We start from the raw sequence: 16,976 nt of genomic DNA on the forward strand, positions 1-16,976 counted from the left end.
AATCCTGTCCTTTTTTGAAGAGTAGCAGCCTTGTGAAAAGTGATGGACCTTGCAGAATGAGAATTGAAGAGAATTACCTAGCAACAACCTGAACCTTATATGAACCTGAAACGAGGAATGTTTATTCCCACAAATAATGGCTGAAGATCGGGTCGAGTAGAAACCCTCATTGCCTTCTGTGCTCAAACAATTCTTTCTACTGCAAACTTATTGCCTCCTTAGAGTTTTATCATCCAGACAATTTCACATAGTGTAAATGTATAGGATTCAGGCCTCATATTTCAACATCACTTTCTTTATCATTATCATGGTCACCATCGTAGAACTCATTGGAAGCTTCTGGCCTGCTGTAATTATCTTCTGAACTTCTCTCTTCTGGATCAGGCTCATCTGTGCAATCATAGCTCAGAAGATCAAAAGGGACATCATGGATCTGGACACTAGGTGCATGATTCAGCATCTTCAAATTCTCAAATATTGTCTGCCGTATTTGATCTAAGTACTGCCTTGAGTTCTGATTTTCAATTCTAGTGCTGACATCAGGGTGGAGAGTAAAGTCTGGAGCAAAGTATTCAAAATATTCGCTATATGGAAGCTCTTCACTAATTGCTTCATCTACAAGCAATGATATTTCATAAGTCCAGCATCGGGCCACATTGCGAACTGTATAACCACCGCCTCCTAATACCAGAAGGGGAATGTTGAAACTTTTTACATATTCCACACACTCCCTGTGTCCTCTTATACTGAGGTTAAAGCAGCCTAGGCGATCACAGCCTAACGAGTCAGCACCACACTGTAACACTATACAAGTTGGCTAATAGAATTCCACCACTTGATTAATGACTGGCTAGAAGAGGTGTTTATAACTTTGGTCATCAATGCCATCCCGCAAAGGTACATTTTTAATGTCTCCTTTATGTTTTTCATCCCTTTGTTTGTTTGTTTTTTTAATCTCCAATTCTTTTGTCCCATCTCCAAATTTGGGGAAATTTATGAAGGAAAGTGGTAACAAACAATATTTTTACTCATTCTTAATCTATTAAACCCTTTGGTTTTGAGCCATTTCTACTTGTTCCATGATTGGAAGAGTTTCAACTCAACAAATATTCAACCATTGGTGATCAAAGCTTCTATTCATGCCTGAGTTTTCTTTAAAGGGCATACAAAAAGTAGCTACATTTTCTGCAAGAAAAATTCTAAAATATTCCACAATGCAATGTCATTTACGGAAATGTTCAATATTATTTCCAAGAGATTAGCAACTGTTAAGAATGAATACAGTGAATGGCTAATGCTATCCTCAAACAATCAAAGGATTAAGCTTAGAATATAATCTTTCCTGAATATAGTCTTTGCAACCCATCATTTAAATATGAACAGTAACTCTTCATGTATTGCACAGATTTTTCAGGTCTCTAAATGGACATATTGGTTCACTGAATTAACAATGAAATGGCAAAGAATAACATTAGTTAAACCTATTATTCCAATGCTAACAGATTACATCGCAGCAGTATTTGCTCTGAATTTAATAATCCCCTTCCCTTTGTTTAGAAAGTTCAACACCCCTGCACCCATTGGATTGTTTTGCTTAGTTTGCTTTTATGTTTAACTGTGTTGCTATGTGCTGTGAAGGACTAGGCTTCCTCATCAATTGCTCCAATCTGAACCAAAATTCATACATTAAAAGTAAATAATATCCATGCATTTGCACAGTATCGGAAAAATGAGGAAACACCAAGAGAAGAAAATGTAATTTTAAAAATATTAGATCGCACAGAAATGGATAGACTGACATTAAAGATAAAAGAGAAGGAAGATACAGAATATTTTCAAATATGGGATTTGTTTTATAAATGGCTGGATAATAGAAATAGAAATTAGGAGCTGGAAAAACTTTATTTGGTAAGCAACTGACCCAGACAATATACTGTTCACAAAGCACTTATACATGTTTTATTTATTTATTTATATAATTTATATGCTGCCCTTCTCCCGAAGGACTCAGGGTGGCTTACAAGAACAAACAAAAAATTACATAAACATTAAAATCAACTTTAAATTAATTAAAATTATTTAAAATCACCCCTACGGATTCAGCCCATTTGGTGAAAAAGCCACGTCTTCAATTCGCGGCGGAAGGAGAGGAGGTCAGGGGCTTTCCTGAGGCTGGTGGGCAGCCCATTCCAGAGAGTCGGCGCTCCTACAGAGAACACTTTCCCCCTGGGGGCCACCAGCCGACATTGTCTGGCTGACGGCACCCTGAGGAGGCCCACTCTGTGTGAGCGCACCGGAGATGATCCTGCAGGTATCCTGGGCCATGTTAATTGAAAATGTATAAATAAACTATATAAAAGGAAAAATAAATAATATCCAGACTTGGGATAGCACATTACACATTTTATATCACTTAATTTAATGCTAAATGGTGACATGGTTTTGCTTAATCTAAAAAAAAAAGCTAACAGGATCAGACCTGGCTTGTACTTATATGAGAGACTATCAGGAACCTAGTCTTGTCTGCAGAGGAAATGTCTGGTGGGAAATGAAAAGAAAATAAATGGTGCAGAAGAAGGCAATGGCGCCCTATCTCCACACTGTTGCAAATAGGATTATATGGGTTTGTCCATAAAATCACAATAGTCAAAAGAGACACTGTGGCTCACTGGCTTAATGACACTGGAGATGGTCTCAGCTCTCATGGTTCGAACCCTAGCTCTGCATGATGGGTGAGCTGCCATCCCTTGCCTCAGCTTCTGTCCACCTTGCAGTTCAAAAGCATGTTCTCTGTGACTAGATATAATATTTATTTATTTATTTATTATTTATTCATTCATTCATTCATTCATTCATTCATTCATTCATTCATTCATTCATTTATTGAACTTGTATGCTGCCCTGTCTCCAAAAGGACTCAGGGCGGCTCACTACAATAAAAACAAGCAAAATCAATGTTAAAAATACCCAATAAGATTATAAAAAGACCATTAAAATCCCCTTTAAAACCCCTTCAGTCCAAGCCAGCCAGGCGAAATAACCAAGTTTTAAGGTCATGGCGGAAAGAGCGAAGGTTAGGGGCCACCCGGAGCTCTAGGGGGAGCTAGTTCCACAGGGTAGGTGCGCGCACAGAGAAGGCCCACTCCCTAGGGGTCGCCAGCCGACATTGTCTGGCCGACAGGACCCCAAGGAGGCCCTCCCTGTGAGAACGAACCGGGCGATGGGGAGCTGTCGCTGGCCGCAGATGGTCAGCCAAATACCCCAGGCCTGATCCATGTAGGGCTTTATAGGTAATTACCATAATAGGTACTACTTCGGTGAGGAGATGAGCTGGTGCTCTGTGCAGGCAGGCAGATTCTTGATGGCTCTGAACCTTCCTGGTTGCGGCACCTGTTTGTGAGACAACTCCAGGTAGGGAGGGGGCTTTGGGTAATGCTGCAGGAAGAGCTGCTCATCTTTCTATGTGGTGCAGAGTCAGCTCACCCTACTGTGGCACACCTAAGCATTTCCTATAACAGGGCTGGTATCTTGGCAAGCCAAACTACGACTCTGCAATAGCATGATGATCTCCTAGCTACTGTAACAATGCCATATGCTAATAATAATAACCAATAGCCAAGTTCCTTCTCTGACTTTGTTGAGGTTTCTATAAGATGAGTTTATGAACATGTCTGAATAAAATTGAAAGTGTATTTGCCCTACTTATCTAAACAGCTTGCAAGGGAACAGACACATGCCTAACAATTCTAAAACTTCGGTCTGTCATTCAAAATCCAATTTAAATCCTTGCTTCAATTCAGAAAATTGACCCAGAATCAAAGGATCAAATTAAGTGGATTTGTCTTGTATGTCTGAATTTACCAGGTAACAGCTGTTTCTGACCTGGTATCTAAATCAGTGTGGAGACATTCAGTTCAACTCAATGATTCAAATCCAATTCACACTGGAAAGTCAGTTCAGTTCAAGGATTTAATTGAATGGCTTTTGAATCTGATCTCCAGATAGAATATTTACTCATCTTTCCAGTCACTCTGTGCTAGAGTAATGAACTTCGTGAGGATTATGTTTAAATAGAGCGGGAACAAGAAAAACCCACACACAATTCTGAACTTTTTGGAAGAAAACTGGAGAGTAAATTGTAAAAATATTTAAATAAAATAATCCCACGTGCCCAGTGAGGTTAAAGCTGCTATCCAGAGGTGGTATTCAGCAGGTTCTGACCAGTTCTGGAGAACTGGTAGTGGAAATTTTGAGTAGTTTGGAGAACTGATAAATACCACCTCTGACTGGCCCCGTCCCTATCTACTCTCTGCCTCCCAAGCCCCAGATGATCGGGAGGATGTGAGGATTTTGCAGTAACCTTCCCTTGGAGTGGGGAGGGAATGGAGATTTTACAGTATCCTTCTGCTACCACGTCCACCGAGCCACGCCAACCAAGCCATGCCCACAGAACCGTTAGGAAAAAATTTGAATCCCACCACTGCTATCCTAAATGCTTGCACAGAAGTAAATTCCATTGAACCTATTAGTGTAAGTAGGTATCCATTACTATTATATTACGAGAGAGAGAGGGGGGAGGGAGGGAGGGAGAGAGAGAGAGAGAGAGAGAGAGAGAGAGAGATGCAAAGATCTAATTTAGATAAAGTTGTACAGTGTCTATGCAATTTCCCCCCTCCTTCCCCCCCCACAGGAGGGAGAGATTGCTTAACAAGTTATCTTTTCTTGACTTGCTTTTGTCCTCAGTGCAATAGGACTCTTAAAAAGTGCTAATCACAAGTTAAAAAGCAAATCTATGTGACCTTAATTAGTTAATTAGAACCCTCCTACCAGCTGCTCTGTTGCCTGAAACTGACCAGACCTTAATCAGTTTCACACACTGAAGGCTTGGCCTAAATTACACACATTGATCAGAAAATATTTTTTATTGCTGTTTACGACTGCAGTACTTGCAAACGGTCACTGACTGAGATAGTCACCAAATGAGGAGTGGCTGAATAAGTGAATTTCAAAAGCAGATTGTTATAATACCTGTTATGTTACCTGTTTCACCAGTATGAAAAACACATGCTGAGCAGGCCTTTGGATTTTGACAATATTGAACTCAAAAGATGGAACATCTTTTAACAAAATCCCAGCAAATTAATCCAAAGGATTCAGGTCTAGGAATGACAGTTTTGTTTTATGCTGGCTAATCTTACAATTATTTCTTTATAGGCCTCTGTGATTTACTGGGGGAAGAAACACTTAGCTTGCTAAATCGATCATCAAATTTTAAGGAGAGCAAAAAAGATTTTCAAATATGTATCTTCGAATAAAAACATTAGAGCATTGTTTTAGAGGTGGTTTGGGGGTCCTTCTCTTCAGATAATTTTTCTTGAATATCCTGAATATTTTTTGTTTAATAAATATTGAGCTTAAAGTTAAGATTTAATATGTCAATGATTTTTGTGACTGAAGAACTGGATTTCAAAAGCTCTTAAATGTCCCCTTTCTCATTTAGAAAAAAGTATTCTCATAAAGTATCTTCAATCTGTTGATCTTGTTCAAAACAGTGATTGATCTGATCGGGTACACTGTTCATGAAGATATTAGAAAATATTTATGATTTCTCAATTACTTGAACCAATCCATGAATTAGGGGCTATTGGTACAATTTCCCCAGAAATGTTGCACCACCAAGTTGCACTAGAAATATTCCTTATCAGCTAGTGTAAAGCTTGAAAAAGAATTCACTTCTGCAAGACTGCAAAGCTAAATCTGGAATGGGAAAAACTATTTTTTTTTCCTATAAAGATGAATGCATAAAAAAGATACCTGGGGAGGAAAGGTGAATAAGTAGGTTGATAATTCAAATCTATCGAATATATCTTTGAGAATTCTTAAATCTTTTATCATAGCCACAATACATTTGTGGTCTCACACACACAAGCTCACAGACAGAGGTCTTTTGAGGCCAAGCATATATTAATCTAGGAAACTAAAGCCCAACAAAAGGAAACTAAAGTTAGAAATCTCTGAGTTCAGATTCTTAACAGTGGGAAGAAGAAACTACAGGGAGAATTTATATACTGTTGTACTAGATATTTCATTATCTGATGAGCAATTACCCACTATTTCAAAAAAAGGTGTACTGCAAATTGAAATAAGAACTAGTTGAATGTATTTCAAGGTGCTTCTTAAGTAGCATTTCTATCTACCTTAAAATCAGGGGCGGGTTTCAAAACTTGTCGCTACTGCGCATGCACAGAAGTGTCCAGGTGGGTGGGAAGAGCTTCCTGCCGCCGCTATCAGTTCGCCCGATTAGGGGCGAACTGCTAGCAACCCACCACTGCTTAAAATCTATGAAGATATCCCAAGGCAATCAACATAGATATCTTCCATTCCCAGCATTCAGAAATAGCTGCAAATTGTATTCCTATTATAGAAAACAAATGAGTGGAAGCTTTTTTTTAAAAAAAAAAAAACTTCTTTTAATTTTTGTCATGGATTAATAAATCCATAGATCATTATAGCTCTATCCAGTGGTGATATATCAACATTGAAAGGACAGCATCTTTCCTTAGGTAAAGGTAAAGGTTCCCCTCGCACATATGTGCTAGTCGTTCCTGACTCTATGGGGCAGTGCTCATCTCCGTTTCAAAGCCAGCGCTGTCTGAAGACATCTCCATGGTCATGTGGCCAGCATGACTAAACGCCAAAAGCGCACGGAATGCTGTTACCTTCCCACTAAAGGTGGTCCCTCTTTTTCTACTTGCATTTTTATGTGCTTTCGAACTGTTAGGTTGGGAGAAGTTGGGACAAGTAACAGGAACTCACCCCGTTACGTGGCACTAGGGATTCGAACTGCTGAACTGCCTTTCAATTGACAAGCTCAGCGTCTTAGCCACTTGAGCCACCGCATCTCTTGTTTAATCCCTCTTTAAGTTCTTTCTTTTCCACTGGAATGTCTTATGCAGAATTTCTCAGCCTTGGTAATGTGATGATCTATGGACTTCATCTCTCAGAATTCCCCAGTTCGGGAATTGAAGCTTACACTTCTTCAAGTTCCCAAGGCTGAGAAACAGTGAAGGCCAGATCAAGTTGCTTTAGTAAGGATATTGGAGTTTAAAAAGATCTCAGCAGAACAATTGGGTAATACCTATGTGGGTACAGAGCCATTGAGACCACTGGAACAGGACGGGGTTGTGTCCTTGCAATTCCAGGTTAATGTTTTAAGGAGTCCTTAATTTTAAAAAGGTATTAAAAGGCTTCTATGATTCTCTCTAGACAATAGCAATTCTGTAGAGTATAGTCTAGGGAAGATCATATTCTAGGGAACAGCATTGTCTATGGAAGTCTATCAAAAATGGAGAGGAGATGGCCTTTAAAAAACCATCAATAGAAGGTACCAGGCTCAATAGTAGTAACTGCCAAGGGATCTTCAAATCCTAGTGGACAACTACTTAAATATGAGCCAGCCATGTGCTGCAGTTGCCAAAAAAGCCAAAACACTCCTGGGCTGCATTAATAGAGGGATAGAATCAAGATGACACGAGGTGCTGATACCACTCTGTCATGTTTTGGTAAGACCACACTTAGAATATTGCATCCAATTTTGGTTGCCACCATATTAAAAAAAAAAATGTTGAGACTCTAGAAAGAATGCAGAGAAGGAGCAACAAAGATGACAAGGGGACTAGAAGATAAAACATACAAAAAATGATTGCAGGAACTGGGTATGTCTACCCTGTTTTCCCGAAAATAAGACATCCCCTGATAATAAGCCCAATCGGGCTTTTGAGCACATGGCAATAAGGCCAAGCACTTATTTCAGGGTTCAAAAAAATATAAGAAAGGGTCTTATTTTGGGGGAAACATGGTAGTTTAATTAAAAGAAGGACTAAGGGTGATATGATAGCAGTGTTACAATATCTAAGGAGCTGCTATAAAGAAGAGGGTGGGTCAACCTATTACCCAAAGCACCTGAAGGCAGGATGAGAAGCAATGGATGGAAACTAATTAAGGAGAGAACCAACTTAGAACTAAGGACAAATTAATCAGTGGAACGACTTGCCTCCAGAAGTTGTGGGTGCTCCATCACTGGATGTTTTTAAGAAGAGATTGGACAGCCACTTAAATGAAATGGTATAGGGTCTCTTGCTTGAGCAGAGGGTTGGACTAGAAGACCTTCAAGCTCTCTTCCAACTCTGTTATTCTTTTATTCTGATGGTGCTGAGTTGAGGCACCATTGGCCACCAGAGACAAACAAATTCAATTAGCCTGGCCAGTGGAGTTATACCAGAAAATATGGCATTGCAATAAACTCAGCCTCTCCTTCCTTCTCATTTTTAGGCAATGTTTGAACATATATATATATATATATTTTAATTCCAGAAAGCATTTTATGATGTGCTCTGCTCTTTTCATTATGCTTCTGCTGTGTTTTATACTATGTAATGTTTTATTTAATTTTTCATATTGTATTTTATTTTGCCTTTAGATGCCAGCTCTTTTGGAAATGCAAGTTTCTGAAGCAGGGTACAAATACTTAGTGAAAGAAAATAATGTATAAAGCAGCAGCCGCAGGGGGAAAAACACCAATACAATTGGGTGCATGATTAAACAGATATCTGCATACTAAAACAAAGAAAAGCCTTCCCCAACTTTTTACTATGTGGAATATGTAATTACAATATTTGCCCATATGTGTAGCTTTAAAGTGTACTAGATGTGAAGTTTCCGAAAGATGCCCTAATTAATTCATGAGCCATGAGCCGAACTTCAAAAGAAATACAGTCATTTATTAGGAGCACCATTTCGGCAATATTCAGATGCAGTTAGAACTAATCCCACGTAGATTTACATTCCCCTATGACCCTGCCTCTCCCCTCCTCTCTGGCCATGTCATAAATCATATTCTCCAATTAACCACTTTGGCTGGCTGTGAAATCCAACATCCTCCTTCTGATTGCGGTCAGGAAGAATGTATGGAATGCACTTCAGTTAGGGAAATCAATCAGCTCTATCAGTTCTCCCTCCCTCCTGCTCATGGCAACTTGAAAGCTTTGCAAGTTGACACTAGAATAATACAAAATTTCATATAGAAATTTTAAAGAATTTATGTTAAAGAAATTAACATAGAAATATAAATAGAAAATTCAAATTGTTTCTTCAAGACCATCATTTGCCAGTATGTAAGTCATTAACACATACTGTATCTGCCAACATGTCAGGAAATAGGAAACAATATGACATGCAATTTAAAAAAAAAAAATCCCTCTCACCTCCATTCCTTCCTTCCTTCCTTCCTTCCTTCCTTCCTGCCTTCGCTACATTTTGTCTTTTAAGGAGAGCATCTTTACCACTAGGCCACCACACTGCTCCTTTGAGGACTTTTCTGTTTCATTAAAAAATAAAATCCTACCTCGGAAAAACATGGTATGTTTTTTGTTTGTTTGTTTTGGTTTTCACATGGAAGAGCTTTTTCAAAATGGTAATCATGGGTTAGTCTTATAGGTAAGTCCTATATTTGGCTGCCAGATGCAATAAATGGCATACGTAGCCAACTCCTCAAAATTCCCCATCATTTATTTTTCCCACAGAAGTTTCAGAACTCAGTTGTACTTGTCAATCTTTATGAAGGCATTGCCTAAGACAAAAGTCATACATTTCTATAGGTTAAGTCATAAATCAGAAAGACATATTTCAACTGCAATACTTTCAGTAGCTGAACAAAAGAACTCTGACCAAATTTAGTCATCCAAATATAGAATGAACATTTATTTTTGAATTCATTCATTCATTCTTTCATTCAATCAATCAATCTATACCTGCCACAATCAAAAAACTGATGATGATAATTAAGGCTCTGTATGCTTCAAATGTGATTTGCAATTAATGCTTTGGACTTTCCATGAAAGCTAATACTTAAAAGTTGCATTAACGTCCTAAAAGTAAGAAAAATCATGCTTAGAAGCCTCGGAATATTTGGCTTCCTTCATAAATAATAAAGAGGTGCTGCATTTGTTCTCAGGTAAATTTGGAAGCAATTTTTCCAAATAATTTTTATAGCAAACTTGCAAATGGAGTAAAAAAAAATGTCAAGATATCAACTATGAACATTCCCAAACACAACCATCCCTGTTTCAAATGATCATCCTGGACAAAAACTGTTTCAACTCTTACCCTCAAAATGACTCTATAGAGCACTGCACATTAGAACAACTAGACACAAGAACAGTTTTTTCCCAAATGCCATCACTCTGCTAAACAAATAATTCCCTCAACACTGTCAAACTATTCACTAAATCTGCATTACTATTAATCTACTCATTGTTCCTATCACCCATCTCCTTCCACTTATGACTGTATGACTGTAACTTTGTTGCTTGTATTCTTACGATTTATACTGATATTGTTCCTGATTGCTTATTTGTACCCTATGACTATCATTAAGTGTTGTACCTTATGATTCTTGATGAACGTATCTTTTCTTTTGTGTACATTGAGAGCATATGCACCAAGACAAATTCCTTGTGTGTCCAATCACACTTGGCCAATAAAATATTCTATTCTATTCTATTCTATTCTATTCTATTCTATTCTATTCTATTCTATTCTATTCTATTCTATTCTACTCTACTCTACTCTACTCTACTCTACTCTACTCTACTCTACTCTACTCTACTCTACTCTACTCTACTCTACTCTACTCCACTCCATTCCATTCCATTCCATTCCATTCCATTCCATTCCATTCTATTCTATTCTATTCTATTCTATTATCATGGTTTTCTCCACAGTGCAGGAATGTTTGTTTTAAAATCCTGGAATGTTTGTTTATTTGTGTCAAAAGCATCACAATTAAAATAAGGCATACTATATAGGACATAAAATTTAAAATATAAAATACAAGTTTAAAATATTTAAAATGCAAATTAAAAAGACCTTGCCCAGAAACTAGCAAGATTAATTGCATTCTGTCACACTGCCATGTGGAAATCCTGGAATAATATCTATACTACAGCATGCAGACAACGCTGTGATCTCATCCTGGACATCAGTTGGCCTCAAAACACCCTTGAGGATCCTTCTCTGCATTCATAATAATCTTTTACAAGACAAAGCTTGTAAGTGTTTGCCAATTAGAAGAACCAAGATTATACCACAGAACAGGTTAAATGCTTTAAACATACGTTAAACAGGTTAAATCAAATCCAATTTGTTAATACGACCAAAGATCAACAATATTAAATTTGAGGCCAATATTCCATGCCTCAGGCCAGAAGAAGGTCAGTGTTGAACATGCAGTAAAGAGACAATGTTTCTATGGAAAGGAAAGCAGCTTTGTGCTGGATGCTATCAAATCATTTAAAGTTAAGTCATTGACTTAATGGAGCCCAGTACACAATTAGCCCCTGGAAACTGTTCAATCTAAATTCATGAGGATGTCCAAGTATATCCCAAATGTCAGACTGCACTGGCAGTTGTCCAACCCAAAGTGGAGACTCATTTGGCTGGTGAGGTTTAATTCAAGGTTACGGCTTAACTTTTATCCAATGGCCCTAGGTCCCTTAGTAATTTCTGACAAATTCCATTTAAGCTGGCAGCTGTTGGGGGGAAAAAATTGGAAACTGTCTTCAGAATTTTTGTTGTCCATGGGCTATCATCCATTTAGGGTACTTCTTATAAAGTGAATCCTGAATTAAGAATGAGTTGAATCTAGTTCCTGACAGTCTGAGACTTGAATCCCAGACTTGTAGTCCGTGAAATATCTTACTACATTGGAACAGCCTAAACAGCACAGTGTCTCTTCTCGGATTTGATGTACATTCTTATATACACTCTGCTGGAAGGCAGACTTAATAGGGTTCCCTGGGAAGAACATATTTGCCTATGTCTCAGGGGTCCAAACACTTGGATGTGTATTTTATACTGCAAATATTGTAGGAACCTGTGCAGTAAATTTATTACAGCACTCTTAGTAAACGTTGCAGCCTGAAACAATCCGTGTTACAGCAACATTCGGTAGAGCTGCCTATAGATTGAGGCAACAAGGAAGGGCCCTTTACAAAATTGGTAAAACTACCCTCTGGGGATATTCACAGGGGTTTGTGCAAAATGGCGATTATGCACACAGAAAAGGGGCAGAGTTTTGATTGTGATACTACGCCTGCCATCTTACAAACTTGAACTCTCCTCCCTCTCCCCCTCCAGATATCCCTGGAGCTTTCTCAATAGTTGTAACCATCTTCTCCTGCCTTTATATTATTACCTCTGTTTATCCTGTGTTGTCTATAGCCGGGATATTTTATTTACTATTTATTTTATTTATTTGTCAAGTACATATTAAATAACAGATATAAGTATAAACATAATCATGAATACATGAGATGGATACAAATAAAAGGGAACAGGAGCCTTGGTAGTACAGTGGTTTAATGCACCCTGTTATTAACACAGCTGCCTGCAATTTCTGCAGGTTCAAATCTTACCAGGCTCAAGGTTGATTCAGCCTTCCATCCTTTCTAAGGTAGGTTAAATGAGGACCCAGTTTGTGGGGGCAATAAGCTGACTTTGTATAAATATACAAAAAGTATGAAGGCTATTGCTTAGCGCATTGTAAGCCGCCCTGAGTCTCCGGAGAAGGGCAGCATATAAATCAAATAAAAAAAAAACAAAACATTAGGACAGTGATGGTAGGCACGTGGTGCTCTTATGCACACCCCTTATAGACCTCTTAGGAATGGGGTGAGGTCAACAGTAGACAGTCTAAGGTTAAGGTTTTGGGGGTTTTAGGATGACACCACAGAGTCAGGTAGTGCATTCCAGGCATTGACCACTCTGTAGCTGAAGTCGTATTTTCTGCAATTGAGTTTGGAGCAGTTCACCTTAAGTTTGTATCCATTGTGTGTTCATGTATTGTTGTGGTTGAAGCTGAAGTAGTCATTGACTGGTAGGACATTGTAGCAGATAATTTCATGAGCTATGCTTAGGTCATACTGAAGGCGGTGTAGTTACGAAGGCGGTGTAGTTATGGCGTAGTTACGGATTAATGGTGCAAGGGGGTAAATTCCTGGCCTCTGACAGTTCTGAGAACTATACATGCACACTACTCCAGTTTGTAATTTTCAGGGAGGGAGGGAGGGAGGGAGGGAGGAAGGAAAGAAGGAAGGAAGGAAGGAAGGAAGGAAGGAAGGAAGGAAGGAAGGAAGGAAGGAAGGAAGGAAGGGCCTCTAAACATAGTTTAAGAGGCTAGGAGACATTAAAGAAAAAAGTAGAATGGCTTGAAAACTATTTCTGTGATATACTTTTTATCTTTTATTTTCTTTTTATTATCCTTTGTTTATTTATTTAATCAAATTTATTGGTGTCATCTATTTTTGAATCGGTGTCATTTATTTTTCTTGGTTCCAAATACAGTTTTGAAATCCCAAATTTTCTTTATTGTCCTTTCTATATTTATTGTGCAATCCAGCAGGACACTGAATGGATACCTCATAGCATATTATAGTTTCATCCAATATCCCTTTTCTGCCTATAGTCTCGCATTTTTTTATATTTTGCAGCTGGAAATGACTGTGCAGTAGAAAATCCAATCATGTTTAAGTACAGTCATCAAGCCTTATTGCTGCTATGATTTTATTTCATTCTTAGGTGAATACTCATTACTCATTTACATATATCCTTCCTATTTCATAGGAAAACATTTCCGTTAATTCAATATCATGGTAGTCTTGTTTATTTTTTATTAGAAAATTACAAATCATAAAGATGGAAGGAAGATGAAATTATAGGTCATGGTTGGGGATACAAATGGAAGGAAAGGATAGAATGTAATCTCCTTTTTCTTTTTTTCATTATGGTTTTCTTTTCTTTTCTGTTTTTTTTTTAATTAAACATAATTGTCTTCTCTCTCTCTCCCTCCCTCTCTGCATCATCTTCCTTTTTTCTACTTTCCATTCCAATATTTGCTTTGTAGGTATTATTTGAATTTCAATGTTTTAATAATGAATGCATTTATAAAAGAGAGATATACAAACACACATGTTGTCTATGAATATTCTCAATCATCCAAGTTCATGATTGTCCCAAAGGTCCTTTTCAAAAAGGCAACGACTGGAGGAGCTACGACCGGAGGGAGAGCTGGACAGTTTCCCTCCCAGGAGCTTCAAGCCACGTTTGCTGATTGAATTGTTTTTCACAGGTGACTTTTAACTGTGAAGCTTACGCTGCTGCCTTTCTACCACCTCGATGATGTATCGACACTGAAGCTGTTTAATGTCATGTTAGTTTTTTCTTATGGACTGTTTCGGTATTGTGGAGAAGAATTTAGGGAGATGGCCTGGCTTCATTTAACCAAGATAAGACTTTGTTGTTAATGTGCCTTTTTAAAGATATAGTATTTTTTAAACATTCTGAAGTAAAGTATATTTTTATACAAGACTCCTCTGCTAGTTTTATTTCAGTCCTAGTGTGTTTGCTTGTGAGCTGGTTCACCGTTTGGGGACAAACCTCAACCCCATCCTGACATGAACTTTTGTGTTTGTTTGTTTTTTCCTTGTAACCATTTTGCTTCCCATCCAAGAAGTTTCTTCCATTCTGACTGAATGGCAGGGAATGGAAGGATTTATATTCTTTGCAGTCATCTGGTTATTAGCACTCTTTGTGAGGGTCATTGAGACCACTTGGGGATTTATCTGTATCCTCAAAGTCACCTGAATCAGAATGCAAATGGATGTGGAACCTTTTGGGGACTGCTAAAAGGACTCTGTTGTAGACAGGAGACATGACACCACCTATCTACATGTACTGCCTTCATTCCAGAAGGAAAGATTGGATATAAATCCTATAATACACATTCCTTCTATCAATTTTTATACTACCTTTTATGCTAGTTTCCCATTTTCAACCATACAATGCTTAGGCATGGAATGCTCCAGAGTTGGAAACCTTGGATAGCCACTGGCTGCCAGTCAGTGTGAACACTACAGGTAGTACTCGACGTATGACCACAATTGAGTGCAAAATTTATGTTGCTAAGTGAGACATTTGTTAAGTGAGCTTTGCCCTATTTTATGACCTTTCTTGCCACCATTGTTAAGTGAATCACTGAAGCTGTTAAGTTAGTAACATGATTGTTAAGGGAATCTGGCTTCCCCATTGACTATGCTCATTAGAAAGTCGCAAAAGGGGATTGCATGATCCCAGCACATGCAATTGTCATAAAAATGAGTCAGTTGCCAAGCATCCAGGGGTGAAATTTAAAAATTTCCCCTACCGGTTCTGTGGGCATGGCTTGTTGGGGGGAGGTCATGTGACTGGGTGGGCGTGGCCAACTCGACATCACTCACATCGAGGGGCTTCTCACCGGCCCGTCCCCTCCTAGCCACTCCTTGTCGTGATGGCAGGAAAATGGGGAGAGGAATATTCCTGCCTACCATCCTTCCCTCAGTCTGTGCTGAGATTGAGGAATGGATGACACGCAGGAAAATCCCCTTCCCCATTTTCCTACCTTTCACAAAAAATGGCTCCATTCCAGCTGCTCCCCCCCATCCCCCTCCCTCCTGGGGACTACCTTAAAGGGACAGGCTGCAGCAGCTCCATTCTGAATGGAAGGAGAAAAGTTAGCATTCTTTCTGCTGCATTTAACATTGAATTCTATGGCAGAAAGAATGCTAACTTTTCTCCCTCCACTCAGAACAGAGCTGCTGCTCCCTTTATGGTTCCCTCCTGGCCCCCTCCCTCCTGAGAACTACCTTAAAGGAACAGACTGCAGCAGCTCCGTTTTGAATGGAGGGAGAAACGTTAGCATTCTCTCTGCTGCATTTAACATTGAATTCTGTGGAATATTGAGTGGCCGGAAGAGGTGAGCGGCAACCGGATGAGTATGGGTGGGTGGTGCCAAGGAGGGGTAATTACTACCAGTTCGGCGAACTGATGCCCATAATCCCTAGCGGTTCGCCCGGACCGGCCCGAACTGGTAGGATTTCCATGGCTTAGGCCCAGGCTTTTTGTCGGACCACCTGCAACCAGCGTCAACTTCCCATCGCCCAGTGCGCTCTCACAGAGATGGCCTACTCAGGGTGCCGTCGGCTAGACAATGTCGGCTGGCGACCCCCAGGGGTAGAGCCTTCTCTGTGAGTGCCCCCACCCTTTGGAATCAATTTCCCTTGGGGCTCCAGTTGGCCCCTGACCTTCACACCTTCCACCGTGAATTGAAAACCTGGCTATTTATGTCCCCCGGCCTGGACTGATTGGGTAGTACATTTTAAATTTTTAAAAAACTTTTTAATTTTTTGTGTATATTTGTTGTTTTTAACAGTCGCTTGTCGTGAGCCGCCCTGAGTCCTTGGAGATAGGGCGGCATACAAATTTTATAAAATAAATAAAATAAATTTCACCCCTGCAAGCATCCAAATTTTGATGACATGGCTATGGGGATTCTGCAATTGTCATAATTGTACAAAGAGTCATAAGTCACTTTTTTCAGTGCCGTTGTAACTTCGAACAGTCACTAAACGAACTCTCATAAGTCAAGGACTATCTGTACTGGGTGGATAGTCCATTGGTTTGATTCCACATTAAGCTGTTCTGCCCCAGCTCCTGATTCCCAAGGATTGTGACACACACCAACGGTCCTTATCAAAGTTATAATGTACCAAGAATAAACAAAGTCCGGCAAAGGTTGGCAACCAGCCCAGAAAACAAGATACGATAAGACACTCACTCTTCAAAAATGCTCTGTAATAATTACACCTTGTTTCCAGCAAGAAATTACTAACTGCGTGCGACTTAAATAGGCTAAGGGAGTGGCCAATTATCCTCAAACTTTACTCTCGAAGAGACCTCCTCCTCCTGAGTAGCCACTCCTGCCTTTTGGCAGCCCTGCATGCTTGAGCATTGAGGAGAGACTCCTCCACTTCGCTCTCTCCACTTGAAGGAGCCTCTGGAAGTTCTGAAGGCCCTGGCTGAGTCTCTGCCTCTGGCACCACATC

General features: G+C 39.3%; 1 pseudogene; it reads right to left on the bottom strand.

Annotated features, from left to right (window-relative positions):
* Window positions 1-207: 207 nt before the first annotated feature.
* On the bottom strand, window positions 208-3,276 carry LOC148113158 (histone deacetylase 3 pseudogene; annotated as a pseudogene).
* Window positions 3,277-16,976: the final 13,700 nt, after the last annotated feature.

The sequence above is a fragment of the Pantherophis guttatus genome, chromosome 6 (genome assembly GCF_059756535.1).
Source record: "Pantherophis guttatus breed Tessera chromosome 6, ASM5975653v1, whole genome shotgun sequence".
NCBI lineage: Eukaryota > Metazoa > Chordata > Lepidosauria > Squamata > Colubridae > Pantherophis > Pantherophis guttatus.